Source organism: Arvicola amphibius, chromosome 7, assembly GCF_903992535.2.
Source record: "Arvicola amphibius chromosome 7, mArvAmp1.2, whole genome shotgun sequence".
NCBI classification, from domain to species: Eukaryota; Metazoa; Chordata; class Mammalia; order Rodentia; family Cricetidae; genus Arvicola; species Arvicola amphibius.
In genome coordinates this window covers 20,469,022-20,488,031 of record NC_052053.1, presented here as the reverse complement: position 1 = coordinate 20,488,031, position 19,010 = coordinate 20,469,022, and the positions used below count along the sequence as shown (strand labels likewise).

The window sequence follows — 19,010 nt, the reverse complement described above, 5'->3', positions numbered from 1 at the left end:
CAGAGGCTGTTGAGATTGCTCATTTCTGACTTTCTTCTCTACAGCTTGCTCATCCTACATCTTTATGTCACTCAGGACCAGCTACCAAGGGGTGGAACTACCCAGTAGGCTGTGCTCTCCCACATTACTGTTGATCAAGATAGTGTCTCACAGACTTTCCTACAGGGCATTCTGATGGAAGCATTTTGTCAATCGTGGTTCCTTCTTTCCATAAAATGCTGACAATGTAAATGCAGGGGTCTCTCCCTGCCCCAACTCCCAGTGTGTGTGTGTGTGTGTGTGTGTGTGTGTGTGTGTGTGTGTGTTTGTGTGTTGTAATGATGACTGGATCGCTGGAGAGTATGACTGGATGCCAAGAACTCAAGGGAAGTGACTTTTCTCTTCAGCCTGGTGTGCTTTTAATGAGGACTTGTCAGGCCCTTCTCCTTCTGCCTGTTTGTCTTGACTCACAGATCTGCAGAATAAGTGTAGCAATTTAGTTTAATTTCAACTTCATGACAATGTCATCCAGGATTGTATCGGAAGGTTTTGAAAAGGTAATCAGAGACTCTGTGGAGATTTATCTTGTAAAGGATCCCAACATCTCCCAAGGTTTTCATGAAGCTATTTTAAAACATTAGGAAAAGAAAGAAAACCTGTAATTGAAGACAGACACTAAATTAAGTGGTGAAAACTGACTTCTCGTTGCTTAAAATAGGAATTCTGTTTTTCAAACCTAAAGCATATTGAAATACTATTAATTTAAGTAGATATCTATGCTATCTATGCATTTTCTTAGTTTTCTTAACCGTTGGAGCATTTTTCATTGTCTAGTAAACATAGGAAGCCCAACATGTTCATAAATGGGTTTGAATTTTGAGTAATACTCGCTTTTCTGAGAAGACTGATTGACTGAACCCTTAACTGCTGAACGTAAAGCAAAGGTAATTTATCTGTGGTATTGAATGACCTGAAGAAGGCAGAGAGACAGAGAACCCGAGGGCCTGTTAACAGAATCAGGAAGCTTTCTTCTAAACTCTATCATTCGCTTTCAATCAGCTCCCCTCCCCTTTTACATGTTTCCATGAATAAAAGTCTTCATTTGAGTTAATGAGTTTCTCCTTCTCGATGCAGATACATCCCGCCAAGAAGAGAATTCTATTTTTAATGCAGGTTTATTTTTTTTTATATGAAATGCTTCAATCAAATTAGCAGCTTAAGGAAAAGGTGAGTTTTTATTACAACGGGAAGTCAGACAAAATCCCAGCATGGAGGAAGAAGGTGGGTATGAGGTCCCTTCCGTGGCTAAGGAGCTATTGGCAAGCTGTGGCTGAAAAATGAGGGAAAGAGCAAATTAAACTGGATGGGCTTTAAAAAACAAAAACAAAGCCAGGCGGTGGTACACTCCTTTAATCCCAGCACTCGTGAGACAGTGGCATCTCACTGAGTTTGAGTGGATCTCTGTGAGTTTGGGGTCAGCCTGCTCTACAAGAGCTAGTTCCAGGACAGGCTCCAAAGCTACAGAGAAACCCAGGCTCGAAACAAACAAACAAACAACAAACAACAACAACAGCAAAAATCAAAACAAAACAAAACAAAACAAAAACCCCCTCAAAAAAAAAAAAAAAACAAAAATGAATACACGAGAATGGGTAGGTAGGGAATGGGTCTTGGAGGAGTCAGAGGTTGAATGTCATCAAATGGTATGAAATCCTCCAAGAATTAATGACATAAAGAGAAATAGAAAGTATACTGACAGTTTCTTAGACTACTTTAAAACATTTAAATAACCTCTCAAGAGGCCACTTCTAGGATGGGATGCTTTAAAGAGCAGAACCAACGTGGAAGAATGCGTTATCTTGTAGAGCAAGGACTTGCTAAGGGCACCAGCGAAGAAAAACAGGAGTCCAGAATTAGAAACTGGGTTCAAAAAAGAGCATGCGTCTTTTTGCTACCCTTTCCACAGTTACCTCCAGTCACTCAGTCTGAAAATCTCTGTGCTGTTATCTGCTTTGAAGTCTCCCCGCCGAGGATGACGCTGTGCAGGACCTTCCATTTTCTTTCTCTGTTCATGGCTCATTTGTGAATACTACTTCCTCTGGCATGCCAGACTCAATTAAAATTTTCTATCTGTCCGTGAGTCCCCTCTCTCTGTGGAATTATTTTCTTTTTGCCTTTTTTTTTTTTTTTTTTGTTTTAGTCTTGTCAACTCGATGGCAGTGGTTTGCCACGCCACCGTAACCGGCACTTATAAGGAAACATCCCCGTGTGAGGAGCCACTCTGTAGACAGCTGGAATCCATTTTGCTCAGGGACTCAAACCAATGATTTATTGACTATCTCTCACAGGGAAGACAACATACCTGGCTTGCAGCTTAGGAATACAGGAAAAGAAAGAATGAACAATGAGTGAAGAAAGTCGTCGAGCTCGTATTGTACATTTGACAACAAAAGACGCCACAATCCTAGCCCTTCTACTATTCCCTCAGGATAGATTTGTCTAAGATTCTCATAAAGAACAGCATCTGACCTTATTTTATGGCACCCCTCACTGGTAAAAATAAGAAGGCAAGGACAGAATGAAGTGATCAGGTGAATCAACTTACAGGGCCCTTATTGGATCTACTTGCAATTTAGTAGGCACTCAGTAAAGATTACGTGAATGGAACTGTGATTCTACTACTCCATCGTTATATTTTTCTGTGATTGCCAAGAGTATACTATGCACAATGACACTATAGCTACTTTAATTATTCATTTATAAGTGAGCACTATGTTGAGTTGTTTGGGCCGTATGTTAAAAAAAAGATAATACCAAACTGGACAGAGGTTTTCACAAGCTCTAAACCCTACACAAGGACAATTGAGGAAACCTGGTACATGAGGGTTGGTCTTCTCCAGAGAAGTGTATATCAATTGGTAATCCAGTGTCAAATGGTCAGCCCTGAAAAAACACACACACACACACACACACAAACATACAAACACACACATATATACATATAATGAAAACAAAATATATATTTACGTGTATGTAGCATTATACATATGTAACAGGTTATATCTAGGAACGTGTGTGTCTGAGTGTGTGTGTGTGTGTGTGTGTGTGTGTGCATGTAATAGCCAATTATTGTGAAAAGAGACCTTAAACTCAAAGGAGTGTAGGGGAGAGAGAATATGGAAGGTTTTAGGACAGTGGTTCCCAACCTTCCTAATGCTGTGATCCTTTAATATTCATGTTGTAGTGACCCAAAGCCATACAATTATGTCACATATATCACAAAATATATTACAGATATTTTGTAACTGTAATTTTGCTACTGTTATGAATCATAATGTAAATATCTGATATACAGGATGTCTCATATGTGGCCCCTGCACCCTAAGGGGTCATGATCCAAGTGTTGAAACCACTAGTTTAGAGGGAGGGAAAGGAAGGATTAATGTAATTAGATTATAATCTGAAAATATTTAGTAATTAAAAAAAGATGGTGCCAAATGAATAAAGTTTCCCCCAATTATAATCCTATCTCTCAAGGTTAAGAAATAGAAATAACCCAGCATGCTTATACATTTAGGTAAGTTAATATGAATCCACCTGCATCCCTGTCTATTCCCCATCACCATCCTCTAGCCATCTGCAAATAGACACAACATATCATGGATGGATATAAGTTTTCCTGTCACACAAAACCAAGTTGTAGCTGGATATTTGGTAGAAACTGTGAAGCTTGCCGAACTGCCAAATTGGATGTAGACCTCAGGAACAGGCGGGATATGACAGACATGAGGGTGTTGCTGTTGTCAACTTTAGAATAAACAAAACTCTAGGTCGTAGTCAAAGCAGACTCAAAGGAGACTGTTGGATCACCCAAATGTTCGCTGTTGAGGAAGGAGCCAGAATACAGTGACAGGCAAGAGAGATAGCTTGGGTCAGATAGCAATACTGTGAGGTGAGATAGATCAAGGTCCTCTTCAGTATGTATTTATTTGTTTGTTTTCCAGAAAGAAAGGGTTTTGGGGAGTGGGGAACATTGATTTTAGGTAAAATATTAAAGAGGGTTTCAGTGAGCAACAGTTCAAGTTTAAACAAAGGACTTAGCCTGCTAAAATAAAACTTTGTGCTGGTAATAAGGACTCCAAACAATGCCAGTACTTTTAAACAGCCATATTAAGTTTACTGGTTGAGCCAGATTCAAGGTGCATCAGGTCACCCAGGCTACCCATTAAGCCCGTGGAAGAGAAGAGAATGATATTACTGATGTGTGCTGTTTCCTACGGCTACTGAACCCTGAGAAATTGAAAGTGTTTCAGAAGTATGTTCTCCTAACCTTTACAGATTAATTTGGAGTCTTTTCTTCCTAAACTGGCAGGCTATATCTCTAGAACAGTTTCACTACACATTTTAACATCTATACCTGATGCTGTCAGGAACAGAGTCTGAATGTTAAGTGACAGCTGAATTTAATTATATTCCTGCTATTAGCAGGTTAATTTTCTCCTGTTGTAACTGAAAATTCCTGGAACTGTTAGGTAGCAGAAACTGTGTTCGGGATTTATTCTCTGGGGCTGAGGATAGAGGTGGGATCTTTATTAATAAATAAGGACTTGCGTTTTCATAAACTAAGGAAATGAAAGTATAATGTTATTGAATAAATGGCATATTTCCCATCTGTGATCTCAAATTTCCTTCTTGAATTTTATATTTCTTTCAGTCAACTAATTTAATATTTCTAGTGGGTGGGAAACAGATGTGATATTAAATACATTTGGAATATTTAAAGAACTTATTTCAAATAAATTATTTCAACAGTTTGCAAATTATCTCTTGAAGATGCTGTTGGCAAGAAAATACACAAGCTAAATCAAGTTCTAGGCTATCTTTTCCAGTATGTGCATGTACTTTTGTTTTGGTATATGGTTTTAAAATGTGAATTTTAATTTTAGGTTATATGAAAGAGGGGCTATGTGTATGGTATAACTGTTGTTGGAAAAACTTAGGAATCTTATTTTTATAATAAAAGTAAGTTAAACAAAAGGTTTTTTGATGAACACAATTCTTGTTTTCCTTTTTAATATCTGAATGTTGCATTTCTTTTTGTAAATTATAGTAGGCCTTCAGTAGAACTTGTTGGCACAAATTTACAGATTCTTCTTGTTGGGGCAGCTGGCCCAATCCCTGCGTTCAGGGGCGTGGCTGCCCCAGCGGAGTAGGATATCCCTTAAATAGGATCGGGGCGCCGGAAGGACCCCCGTTTTGCTCTCCCCTGCGTACCTTCTGCTCCGCTGGACCCTAGGTTCTGTAAGTTCCCTTATTTCCCCTTTTATTAAAACTGATTTATTATAAAAGGACTATCTTGGTTATTTCCTAACCCCTCCGACCGCCGGCAGCCGGTACATCTTCTATCTGTAAATGTTCCCTGAAAAAAGTAATAACTCCCAGCACTCGGGAGGCAGAGGCAGGCGGATCTCTGTGAGTTCGAGACCAGCCTGGTCTACAAGAGCTAGTTCCAGGACAGGCTCCAAAGCCACAGAGAAACCCTGTCTCGAAAAAACCAAAAAAAAAAAAAAAAAAAAAAAAAAAAAAAAAAAAAAAAAAAAAAAAAAAAAAAAAAAAAAAAAAAAAAGTAATAACTACCTAATTTTTAAGGATGTGGGTTTTTTTTAAAAAGCTATGCTTTTCTATAAAGTTAATTTTCTGACCTATTTTTGAGGCAGATAGTAAAATGTAAAGTAAAAATGGATAGTTAAAAAATGCCTGTTTGCCTGCTCCATTGAAGTTAGCGATAACTCATTGGTGCAAGCACCTGTGCGTTTGGCCCCTGCACATTATTGGTGCTAGGAGGAATAAGGTTGGAAGGCCAGCATACTCTTGAGATAGCCCGGTTAGGGGAAAGAAAAACTACAGGAGTTAAAATTGTCTTGCCACTGAATGGCACACAAAATACAGTTAGCACCAGACTTCCAGGAAGTAAATTTTATTCTCGGATGTGAGATTCTGAGTGTTTCCTTGACTCAAAACTTATTGTAAAAATAAATACACTTTGATCAGAATCAGTTTTGGTCTAGGATATCTGGACACATGAAAGCACAAAATTACAGATATACACGTTTATTTAGATTGAAAAACCTAAACAAAACAGTTCCTTTAACACACACACACACACACACACACACACACGAGAGAGAGAGAGAGAGAGAGAGAGAGAGAGAGAGAGGAAGAAAAGAAGAAGAAGAAGAAGACGAAGATGAAGAGAAGAAGAAGAAGAAGAAGAATAAGAAGAAGAAGAAGAAGAAGAAGAAGAAGAAGAAGAAGAAGAAGAAGAAGAAGAAGAAGAAGAAGAAGAAGAAGAAGAAGAAGAAGAAGAAGAAGAAGAAGAAAATGCACAGATATATAGGGTACTGAGAACAGCAGTGTTAGGGGTATTACACAGTCCTTATTCTCTGTACCTTTGACCCCAGGCTGTTTATTGGCACTGAGGACTGCATGATTTTATTAAAATGTTCATATCTTTTAAAAAGGATAATGTGTTTGTAATTTTGTGCATGCTTGGGACAAATACCTGATGAAAGTAACCTAAGGAAGGAAGTTCTTGGCTCACAGTTTGAAGACACAGTCCTTTATGTCAGGGAGAGCATGGCCACACAGTGTTGGTGGCTTGTCTTGTTGTATGTCCAGTCAAGAAGCAGCAAAAAATGAGTTCTGGCACTCAGTTACATTTCTCCTTCTCATTCGTTCTAAGACATCAGTCCATTGTTGGTACTGCCCACATCCAGACTGGGTCTCCCGACTAAACTCCCTTACTGACACATCCAGAGAATTGTTTTTGTGAGGATTCTAAATCCCATCAAACTGGCAATCAAGATTACCGCCACAGACACAGAATTCATCCAAAATTGTTGTGGTGACCACACGAAAAAGGAGCCCGAGGAACAGCCACAACCCAACTGCTGCAACTACTCTAATTTATAGGATGTGGGCAGATTCTCTCTTGGCAGTGAGATGTGATGGAAAAGATCTCTGAATGGAAAAGAAAAAAAAAATGAATGGTGTTTCTGTCCTTGAACTTAAACAGAAAACTGTGGGGAATTCCAAATGGAACCTGAGGTCCTCAAATGAAGTTTGTATCTGTGCCTTTCATGACCTTCCTCCTCCCTTCCCCAGCGATTCTCGGGAGTAGTTTTGTTTCAAATGCATATTTGCTTTGAAGAATAGAATTAGAGTTAGGAGGATGCTCTGAATCTTACGAACGTTGTCAGGAGCCTATTTATGTTCAGTCTAGAAACCAAATATAAAATGTGACGCTGACTTGTTTCTTCTATACGACTTGGTTGAAGCTTTAGTCCCCTGACCTCTTAAGTGTGGATTAGAAGGAGGAGGTCTGACAAATAAAACCAGAAATCTGAAAAAAAAATTCACATCACAGAAAACAGATACAACACAAAGCTGCAATCGATAAGCGGGCAATGCCACCCCTTTTCAATCATTTTCAAGTAATAGGTTGTGCTGGCCGGGAAGAAGTCATACTCGTTCTTTGCTAGATATGTTTTCCTGTTAACTCTACTGAATTCTCATGTCCATGTGGCTTATTTACTAAATCTAAAGTCAACGCAGTGTCCAGCTGGAGGCACTCATTTCATATGTGCAGACAGAAACAGGGGTGAAGAAAAAGTCTTTATTTAAAAGACCAGGTGAGTTAGTAATACCTGACGAGAGGGAGAGAGGTGAGGAGGAAGGGGTGAGCAAACAGATTTTTAAGTACTCTGGGAGTTTGAAAGTGGGGAAATTTAGGGGTCAGAAACCACTATTTTTCAATAAAACTTCATGAATAACGGAGATAGGTATGGGCATAATTTATACATGACAGATTACCTCTCTAAAGCAGCGTGGTTCAGTTGACGTGACAGCTGGCAGCCAAGGAGCATTGGTGTTGTTTTTTTATTGCATTCATTTTTTTATTCCTCTTCGGATTCTGTTCCCTCAATATGACTCAGTTTTAGTATTCTGTCCTAAATATTAAGGACTTGCTTCTGATGTGGTGTGGGGACCTGTCATGTGGACTGCAGTTCACATGTCACAGAGATCCACAGGCACAAAGGAGGAGACTTGGATAACGGCTATTTTTCCTTTTGTCTTTTTGGCCGCATTAGAAAATAAATGGAAGAGCAACACATGGGAGAGGACACAAATTGGAAGAGAAAATATCTCAGTCCACAACCCGTTCACCTCTGCTGGGACAACGAAAGTGACCCCTTTAATAATGCCAACCTTCAGCACTGACCGAGAAGTGGGCAGAGAAGGAAAGGTCATCTCTTTTGCTTCTGAAGTCCGCAAGCCAGCTTTCACCATGGTCCTATCTTAAAGGGGTTTAGATTCTTTCCTTTATCCATTGCTCTGTATCACATATTTCTTTCTCCCTTTCTACTTAACACATTCTGAAGAAATAGGTCTCAAACACACATGGACCTGTAACAGGAGTATTAAAGACAGGAAAAGAATTGTTTCTCTTTGTTTGTTTATGCAAAGAATGTGAGACTAGTGTCACGGAGAACACACTTCAGAGTATAGGCATAGGCACGTTATCCTGGTTGGAAGCTGCTTCTTAGATGGACTGCTGGCACCCACTGCTCTGAAGCTGCCCCGGGAAATCGAGAGGCCAGTCCAGGGTTACTGAAATGAGAATGGACACGCTTTTCCTTTTTATTCAAAGGTGTTATAAGAGGATTTCACAGGATTCTGTAGTTCGTCCTCTTCCTTAAAAAAACCACATGAAGAGATGCAACTTCTCAAAACAAGTGAATCCTTAGAAAATACAGGTCCATGTCAGATTCTCTTTTCAGCTTCAACTGCAGGGTGAAAGGTGGGATTCTACCCATGTTTCCAAGTTTGTCCGATTTTAATGATATGGAAGTGGATGTCACAAAGGAGATAAAGACAGTGAAGAATCAGGAGTCCTTAGACTCATATCACCATTAAATAAAATTCTTGTGGATTTTAAATTACCAAATTTTTAATGAATTTTTCACAATAGAGAGAAAAAGGACCGGGAGGAAAAGGTATTAATACCAAGATCACTAGTAAGGTTTTCTAATTTATTTTGTTTTAGTCTCCTAATTTAGATTTCTTTTTAAATGTATTCCACACCTTAACTCAAGGAAGAGAAGACCACAGTCATATATTTCAAGACCTTAGATGATTTGTGTGAAAATACCACGTATGCTGTGGGAGGTTCACTGCTGATAATTTTTTAGCTTAATTCTCATCCCATGAAACACACACAAAAAAAAAACCCCTACTGCTTCTGCCTGCTCTCCTGCTCTCATTAGGTAATTCCCTTTGAAATGTGCTTGTCAAAACCCCTAGGTTAGAAGGGCAAAGGAACGAAGAACTTTACCTCTGTATTTCCTGCCTGTTCCAGCTCCTTACTTTTATCTTAAAGCTCAGGCTAACAGGAGGGTGGATGGGGACGGAAAAAAACGAAACCATCTTGGCAATACATCCACATTCTTCTGTGCCTCAGTTGCTATGGTAACCGTGCTATTGCTGTGAACCCCAAGCTAAATTATCTTTACCTGTCTCTCCTGACCACTCGTATATATACCCCACTTCTAAAGGAGACGACGTTCTTTTCCTTTTCTCCTCTTTAAATGTGTGAATATATAAAATCAAACAGGTGGTTGCTTTAAGCAGGTATTCATGAATCCTTCACCAAAAGCTATGGCTGTTATCCAGTCGCTTCCAGGGTTGCTTCAGCATCAAAACTGTGCTGAAGGATGATTGTTGAAATAAATAAACTACTTTTAGAAAAACAAAGGCCTATTTTGTTAGACTATATGTGATATTAGGCATATACACATACATACATCCATACTTAGGCATACATATATACACCTATACATACATATGACTTAGTGAAAGTAGACAAAATTAATTTGTTGCTTTAAAAATTTTTATACTTATTTTCTAAAGATAATAACAGGTTTATTTATATTAAATGTAAATGTAGTATAGTACATGCTTAAAGAAGATAATTGTTAATAAAATACTTTTCTTTTAATCCTAAGTGATACTCTTATCATCATTATTTATACTGTAGACTATATTGACTATATGAGAAAAAGCTTGAAATCAGAATCTAGTATCTTCAATCTCAAAGGCAAAGCAAAGCATTGCAGCCCCAGCAGCTGGCACTGGCTTACAGTTAAGTACTCACAGCTGCTGAACCTGTGTTCAGTGTGCTTTATGCTTTCTCGAAAAGTCCAGATATTCCTTTTTCTTTTCAATTTGCCTTTATACAAGTAATTTATAAACCACGCTCAGAATATAGAGAAAATACTGGATGGGATTTCTATCTTGCTTAGCCAAAGTTGATGGTATTCTATAAATAGTGGGAAGATAATGGATACAAAACAAATGTCCTATCAATTGGTAGTATTCAGAAGCAATTTTTCCTCCTGTGTTGCATTTCAAATTTAATTTATAGTATTTTGATTATTGCTATTTCTGGCAGTTCATGATGATCTGTTTAGTTCTATTGAAGCTTGCATGATGTTTATATCAGTTTAGATACAAAATGAAGTTTAGAAAAGAACTACATTATTCATGTGGCAGAAGTATTGTGAATCTTTTATTTTGTAGTATCAAAAATGAAGAATATTAGTTAAAATAGTGTTATAAATTAGAATCTCTCATTATGTGCAATTTTAACTTAACAGCATTATTGAAAAATAGTGCTCTATATAGAATCACTTTTAATTTGTAGTTTTGTGTGGAGAATTTAAAAAAATTATCAGTGATGAGTATTTAATATTTATGTTATTTGAGGGAATATGTCAAATATGTTAAGAAATTTTGTATGGCTAATCACAGGATGATAATGTTAAATATTTTAATGTTACTTTTGCACTAAAATTCCTCTACTATAAATAATACTCTTATAGATAGTTGCTTCGAGGTCAATGGTTAACAATGAAGAGATTATAAATGAATTTGCATTGTATAAATTTCAATAAAAAGTAGATGCTATCATCTTTGAGTCATATTTGCGTTAGTAACATTATGGTCATTTCATTTTTTTGGTAATTTGTCACACACAGACAGAATCCTAAATCCCATCGTTTTCATCTGAACCTAGCATAAATAGATGGACATGAACTTCAACAAGTGATAATGGGAATAAGGTTTCTTTGTCAAGATGTGTTGAAGACTAAGAGAAAGAACTCTCTGCTTTGTTCCTGTTTCTGTAGCCTCAATTCTCTGAATACTTAATGCTTTTCTGATCATGACACTCAACCATAAAGACATGTTTCAGGCATATCCAGTTGCTGTGATGTCTTCTGAAAAGGTTCAGCATGGAAACGGGGAACTAGTAGATTAATGGAGTGTAGTTTAGAAACTGAGGCATCCATAAGTGGAGTCGGGCAACCTTAGTTGGGAAGGAATGGGTATAATAATATTTATTGCCAACTAGTTATCATGTAGATTAAATTTGGTCAGCCATAAACACTTTATCACAGAATCTCTTAAGCAGTACACAGTCAACCATTGACAACTCTTATTAAATTTACCATAAGTCTATTTTCATGCCAGTAACATACTTAAAATGAGTGTTGATAATTAGGATTCTACTTTGGCTTAAAATATACATAGATGATTTAAATATTATATGGATTTTTTTATTTTTTTGTTTTGAGACAGGTTCTCTTTACATAGCCCTGGCTGTCCTGGAATCACTATGTAGATTAGGCTAGCTTTGAATGCACATAGACCCACCAACTGCCCTGTAATTTACTATATAGATTAGGCTAACCAGGAACTCACAGAGATCTGCCTGCCTCTGCCTCCCCAGTGCTGGGATTAAAGGCATGCTGTTGGTGAATACACGGGCTTATAAACATTGATGAATTATTTTATTGTGGCCTAAGTCTTTTGTGATGAGTTACATCTAATTTATTGAATACTTTCCTCAGTAAATCTATAGGAAAATTCTTGTAGATTAATAGTAAATTTCATTGTTCCCTAGATGAGCATGCTCTCATTCATTTAGGCAGCATCTTGCAACTTATTTCCTGATAGTGTCTGTTTGGAGTTCCATTAAACTTGTCAAAAATTATTCATAAACAAAAGAGACCATCAGACCAATTTTAAGTTGAAGCAAAATAGAGACTCCCTTTAGTTCCCAAAAGTGATATTATAGTATTTATCACTCTTGTCAATAGTATCATTCTATACTGTTATATAGTGTTTCTCCATCTAGTTCATAACACCTTCTATTCTCATATTGGGCATTATTCCCTCATGGAATTCTATTTTATGTTTTAGTATCAAACCATTGACTCTGTGATGTGGGAAGCCCTTCTGTATATATGTTGCTTTTATTGGTTAATGAATAGAAAAGCTGCTTGAGCCTATGACAGGGCAGAATAGTGCTAGGCAGGAAAACTAAACTGAATACTGGGAGAAAGATGGCAGAGTCAGAGAGACACTATGTAGTCCTGGAATCTTTCTGGTAAACCACAAGCCTTGTGGTTAAATATAAAAGAATAGAAATGGGTTAATTCAAGATATAATAGCTAGCCAATAAGAAGCCTGAGATAATAGGCCAAGCAGTGTTGTAATTAGTAAAGTTTCTGTGTCATTATTTCGTGTCTGGACAGCTGAAAAATAAACAAGCAACTGAAGGAGATAGACACCCAGCCTGCAGGAAACTTGCCTGTAGACCATGACATTGTAACAATACATAAAATAATAGAAATGGGTTAATTCAAGATATAAGAGCTAGCCAATAAGAAGCCTGAGATAATAAGCCAAGAAGTGTTGTAATTCTATATGACTTTTTTCAGGTCTGGGCAGCTGGGAAACAAACAAGCAGCCTCCTCCTACAACTGTGGGTTTTATACTTCTGTAATCTAGAATTTATCCAGCATTTAACATTATCGTATTTTATGTCCACTTCAATGGCAGCGATGCTGTTATATTTGTCTATAGCTTTCTAATGAACTTTAATAGAGTCCTTTCGAATCTACTACACTTTCTTGGGTTGTTTTCATCAAAGAACTACGCTATTATTTCAAGGATGGTCACAAAACCCAAAAGGGCTGACCAGGGTCCTTTTGCTCTGGGACTCATAGGAACGCTGGAAGATGGAAGATATTTACCACTAGATCACTACCTGTGAGCACTAAGAGGAGCAGGGGACTCTGAGGAACTTGTTTTCCTTTCGCGATGAGCTAAGTCAAGTAGAAGAAAGCCTGGCCAAGAGACTGCGCGGAGTCTGCTCTCTTCTCAGCTCTGTCATATATTACGAGAAACACTGGCAACACTGCAAATGATTTTCGTTCTGTAGTTTCCTCACATACTGCAAATTCCAGATTCTTATTCCAAAACACTGGCAATTTCTCAAGCTTCGTAACTAGCCTAAGAGGCTATATTACCTAATTATTATCCCTTCATCCCAACACAGGTAAGGATTCCTCTCCTAGAACCTCTCCCCCCCTCCCCATATCTTGTCTGCCCTGGTAGTATAATCTTTTCAACTGCCTTGTAATACCTCTGTAATCTACCTGTCTATTTCCTTCATGTCTCCAAGGTAAAGGCATTTCCTTTAAGTCTACATTTCTAGGATATTACGCCGTATATCCTCTCAGCAAATTCTTGTTGAATGAACAAACAACTCCATGAGAGAATGAATAATTGAGTGACTAATAATAGGCTTTCTGCTGTATAGAAACTCGTCTCGCTGGAGAGAAAAATAGCTACACATTCTAATTCAATGCATATAAGAGACTAGGGACAAAACTAGCATATTTAGTGTTTTTTTTTTTAATAGTTAAAAGTTTTAGAGCATTACCACGTTAATTTTAGTGACTGTTTGACAAAGGAAGTTGCATCAAATGAATACATAAATATCAAAGACACTTATGGCTAGGAAACTTCCCAAACACTAGAATAATCTTAGAGTCATAGTATAATCTCAGAGTACATTAATGCAATATTAGACCTTATATTGCAGGTTATTTGTTTTGTATTTGATCTTTGCCTTGTTTGCTTTGGCTTGTAGATAATAAAGGTGTGTTATTAAGTGCCAGTATAGAACTATCCCATGTTGTGGGATGGTCTTTCTGTACACTGTCCATATATGCTGCTCTTACTGGTCAATAAATAAAGCTACTTTGACCTATGACAAGACAGGATAGAGCCAGGCAGGAAATCCCAGCAGAGACATAGGATATGGGTGGGAATCTGGGAGATGCCAGCCAGCCATTAAAGAAGCAAGGCACAGTCACGTGGCAATACATGGAGTAATAGAAATGGATTAATTTAAATGTAAGAGTTAGCTAGTAATAAGTCTGAGTTATCTGCCAAACATTTATAATTAATATTAAGCATATCAGTGGCTTTTTGGGAATTGGCAGGTAGGAGAGAAGCCTCCAATTACAATTCCCAATAAGGGTTATTCACACTTTGTGTCCTTACTTCCAGAGTAAGTTCCATTCACTGGAAGTTCACATTTTAAAATGTGGCCCCTTGTAAGCAGGCTGCCATTCTAACCTCCTAACCCCCTTGAAAAACCCACACCTGCTCTATTACTGGGGAAATTTGGAGAGTAAGAGGGAGGTACTGCAAAATTTTTGGAAAGATGAGCCCTTGTGATGAGCAGTAAGCATTTGTTCTGTTTGGACTGCTATTATATAAAATACTGGTAACTGCGTAGCATAGAAACAACATAAATTTATTCAGTTTTATTGTTTCTATTCTAAAGGCTCAAAAGTCCAAGATCATGTCACTGACAGATGCAGTGCCTGTCAAAGGCAGCAAGCAACCCTTTCTCTGTGTTATAATCAACAGAATGGGACACAGAAGCTAGTTCTTAGTCTTTAAGCTGTTTCATGAGGCTGTACACTAAGAGCCTATTCAACTCTCAGAAGTCACATTTCCTAACTATGCAAGTTGTGTATTTGTTCTGCTTTCAACCTTTGTCAGAGAATTTTTTCTTTTCTCCTAAAAAACAGGACCTTATTTTTTATTTGTAATTATGCGTACAAGTATGGGAAGTAAGGAGATACATACATATAGTGCAGTGCTCATGGTGACCAGAAGAAAATCTGGGATTCCCTGGAGGTGGAGATACAGGTGGTTGTAAGTCACCTGACTAGGATGCTGCGAGCCAAACTCAGGTGCTCTGGAAGAGCACTCCATGCTCTTACCTGTTACTCCATCTCTCCAGCCCTGGAAAGCCTTCTTATTGCAGTGAGTAGAGGTTAATGAAGAGATAATGTTTATTCAAAGTGCTAAGAGCAAGTAACTGAGAGTGCTATATCAACTCTCCCACCCCCAAAGGCTCGGAGACGTTGTGAAAGAGTGGACAGTAAGAATGTAAGAGCTGGAGGGGCTGTGAAATGGTGGCCTATGGATATGATACGGTTCTTGACAGTTGAATTCACAGATGTGGTGATGACTTCTACAGCATCAAGATCAGCATGGACTGAAGAGCTATTGGCATCTGATGGCCGTTGGATGAAGGAGTGCCACTTTGGGGATGTAGTCGCTGGTAGATTGCCTATGCCCTAGTGGGTTACCTCTTACCCACGAGCATGTGGGTAGCACTGAATGGACTCATTGGGTTATATAGCAACTACAACAACAACAATCATAATAATAAAGATAAAATAAAGGGGACATGAACAGTGGAGATATGATAACCGTCCCAGACGAGTTGGAGAGGGGGAGAAGAGTTGGGTATAGTCAAGGTGCATGCACGCATAAAATTAGTAGTTTAATAAAATATTCTTCATTTATTTATTCAGTATTACTGTGAGTATATGAAACGTGTAGAAGTGGACAGACACAGATATGTCATAGCAACATATGGAGCTCAGAGGATAATGTCATGGAGTTGGTTCTCTCACTTCATGTGGCTTTTAGACATCAAATTCAACTTGTCTTGCTTATGCAGGTGGCTAAACAAGATCACCAAAGTACAATTAGTCTCTAATTTTTTAAAAACGGGGATCCACAAGCATTAAAAAAGACAACTAACAGCAATGGTGTAAAAGATACTGTAATGTTGAAATCAATATTATAACATTATAGAACTAAATGTATAAGCCACAGGAATTTTAAAGATGAGGTATGAGATCTTAAAATAATGTGAAGTTTTTGATGGGATCTGTTTTGGATGGCATTTTACCAGTTCACTTATTAAAAAGCCTAGTAAAGACTCATCTAGAAGGGAAAATCCCCAGCCTTGTCTTTCCCAGGTTTAGGAATCTATTTGTTCTCAGAAGACATAATGGACTTTTGTACTTCAGTGACTACGTCCTTGTAGACCCATATTTCTACATTGTATTGCGACCAGAATCTCAAGCCATAGTTCACACCTGAGGTGGTCACATAGCCTTCCAGACAGGCTGTCGCTACCCTAACAAGAGGTCAAGATGTTGTTCTGCTTCTTCTTTGTAATTTGCAGGACACCAGGGATAGAGATGCTAATTCAGCTTATGTGACAGAGCTAGCATACAGAGCGGGAAGATAGGGAGATGTGACAAAATGTGGTCTAAGGTGTGGGTGCGACTAAAACCTTTCATCTGGTTACCTAGGAAATAGAATGCTAATGAATTTCCCCCTCGGTTTATATTTTGGAGAATAAATAGGGAAATTTTCAGAATGAGAACTCAGGATTTCATGAGGAATCACTGAGAATCTCCCTCCCTATAAAGCCATGTGAGCCCTCTCAATTATTCCTGCGCCTCCACGCAGGTCCAGAGAAATAGTTTATGTTGGGGCTGGCACCAGACCCCGACACGTCCTTGCTGATTTTCCTATACAGGCATTTTCTCCCTTTCCTTCATAACTCTTTTCTTTGTTCCTTCATCCCCGCCTTCTTACCTTCCCTTCTTTCCTGTAACAGACCCTTGATGGTGTCCTCTCTACCTCTGTTCTAGAAGAGCTAAGGATGTGGATAAAGGGACCCTTAACTCATGGAACAGAAGGAAAGCCATGAAAAAGCCATAAATTAGAATGAACACATTCCTTGTTCTGCACTTAGCACCAGGAGGAACCCTTCCACATATAATTGTCTTGTATAAAATCTGAATTTTGTTTGCTTGTTTTGCTTTAGACAGATTCTCACTTTATTGCCCTGACTGGTCTGGAACCCACAGAGATCTATCTGCCTCTGATTATTATTGCTGGGATTAAAAATGTACACCATCTCATCTGGCCAACTCTGAGAAGTTTTTTGTTTGTTTGTTTTTATTTTTTTGCTTTTCGAGACAGAGTTTCTTTGTGTAGCATTGGAGCTTGTCTTGGAATTCACTCTGTAGACCAGGCTGGTCTCACACTCACAGAGATTTGCCAGCCTTTGACCATACCTTATTCTCACACAAACAAGTCTACTTAATTCCATGCCAAACAGTAAAAGGCAAGAGTCAAGCTCAAGCTTGTTTGATTCTGACTTCTGAATTTAAATATCAGACACTGCCTAGTTTGATCAGATTTTGAGACCCAGAGGCAGTATGCCATCTGGGTCTCCCTTTCTTCTTTGATCTGTCTTATCTTAAAACACAATTATGTCCTCCATGAACTGTGTTCCTGGATTCTTTATTAACAATCATTTTATTAACAGATTCATATGCTATGCATATATCTGCATATATCTCCATTACACTAGGATTAAAAAAATTCCCTAAAGCAGGTACCATCTTGGTTCCACACTGTTCTCAACCTTTCCTTTAACACTGGACTGGTTAGGTGTGGTAGAGTCGAGTAAGGGTCCTTGTGGCAAACTAACACATTATACCTTGGATGCTCAAGGTATTGTTTTGTTTTCTTTGTCTAAGAAAGAATGCTATTGCAGCCTTCAAATTAATTTTTCAAATATCAGAAATAAAGATATCTTAAATTCTAGAGTTTTATTATTATTTTGGAATGAGAAGACCTGAACAAATCCATTGGTCAAACACTCCTGCCTGACCATAGGTGGCTGGTTTGGAAGTCCCACCCTACGGTTCTTGGACAGTTCCCATCATGCTTGCTGTGTTCCAAGCCTTACTTCCTCATGCCACTGGTATAGCCACACCCCTAAAATTGCTAAGGTTGCTTCCATCTTTTATCTTAATTTCTATAGCTACATATTAGTTGCTGCTTATAAAGGAATTTTTAAGATAAAGATAAAAGTTGTCGGTAAAATTCAAAGCTACCAAGATGATATCAGTTAATATGAATAATAATAAAATATTTATTTAATTCTATTATATTGAATTTACTTATGCTAGTTGAGAAGAGGGAAAGACCAATAGGAGTGTGCCTTCTTACATAAAAATACAAAAGTATATTCTAGGGATGCTATCATAAATGGCAAACATATTTTATCATTTCCAACAAATATAAGTTGGTCACATAAGCCATAATATGCACAGTTCTGTCATATGTATTTTATACAAGAGGTTCTGGGCAGATAGCAAAGTTCTATCTGTGGTAATTACTACTCAGAAAAAGTTTTTTATTAATTCAAATTTTTTCAGTCCTTCCAATAGAGGTTCAGGCCAAATTTACCTTTCTTTGAAATTGTGGGTTGTTTATACAAACATCTGCTGCCACACAAAGTTGTATTAGAGGAATTGCTTACTAGACAAATTTTAGAGCCATGAATCCCTAACATGGTAAATGCACTGTAAGCAAAAGCTAGGGACTGCTTGGGTGGTTATTTTGACATAACAAATACAAATCATCTTTATTTATTTTTTGAGGGAAGACTTTTGAACAGTGTCTTTTTTTATCACAATTCAGGTTGCAATATTTATTTGAAAACTGATAAAATATTGTCGCTGTGACATGCTTTGTTTCGCTCTAAGATTTTGTCATCTCAGGCCCGTCTTCTTTCCTTCAACATTCATACAGCTCAATTTAGTGGAGTAAGTGCAAAAGGGGAGGACGCAGTTAGGAATAATTCTCCGTTAGACCTGTAAGTTCCATTACACACATCTGATCCATTTCTTTAAAAAAATGCTTTATATTGTCAGGGTTGACAG

General features: G+C 37.9%; 1 protein-coding gene across 3 annotated transcripts in view; it reads right to left on the bottom strand.

Moving 5' to 3' along the window:
* Positions 1–19,010, bottom strand: part of Kcnh7 (potassium voltage-gated channel subfamily H member 7) — a 426,118-nt gene that overhangs the window by 103,737 nt on the left and 303,371 nt on the right. The window lies entirely within an intron of this gene.